We start from the raw sequence: 310 nt of genomic DNA, 5'->3' as shown, positions 1-310 counted from the left end.
ATGCTCAACGTCACTAATTATTAGAGAAATGCAAATCAAAACTACAATGAGGTATCACCTCATGCTGGTCAGAATGGCCATTATCAAAAAATCTAGAAACAATAGAGGCTGGAAAGTGTGTGGTGAAAAGGGAACCCTCCTGCACTGTTGGTGGGAATGTAAGTTGATACAACCACTATGCAAAACAGTATGGAGGTTCATTAAACTAAAAATAGCATTACCATATGACCCAGCAATCCCACTACTGGGCATATATCCTGAGAAAACCATAATTCAAAAAGAGACATGCACCACAATGTTCATTGCAGCA

At 39.0% G+C, this 310-nt stretch overlaps 1 protein-coding gene across 1 annotated transcript in view; it reads left to right on the top strand.

Moving 5' to 3' along the window:
* Positions 1-310, top strand: part of GGT5 (gamma-glutamyltransferase 5) — a 26,969-nt gene that overhangs the window by 15,927 nt on the left and 10,732 nt on the right. The window lies entirely within an intron of this gene.

This window comes from Physeter macrocephalus, chromosome 19 (genome assembly GCF_002837175.3).
Source record: "Physeter macrocephalus isolate SW-GA chromosome 19, ASM283717v5, whole genome shotgun sequence".
Taxonomy (NCBI): domain Eukaryota; kingdom Metazoa; phylum Chordata; class Mammalia; order Artiodactyla; family Physeteridae; genus Physeter; species Physeter macrocephalus.
The sequence above is the reverse complement of the archived record's forward strand: the minus strand, read 5'-3'. Positions and strand labels throughout refer to the sequence as shown.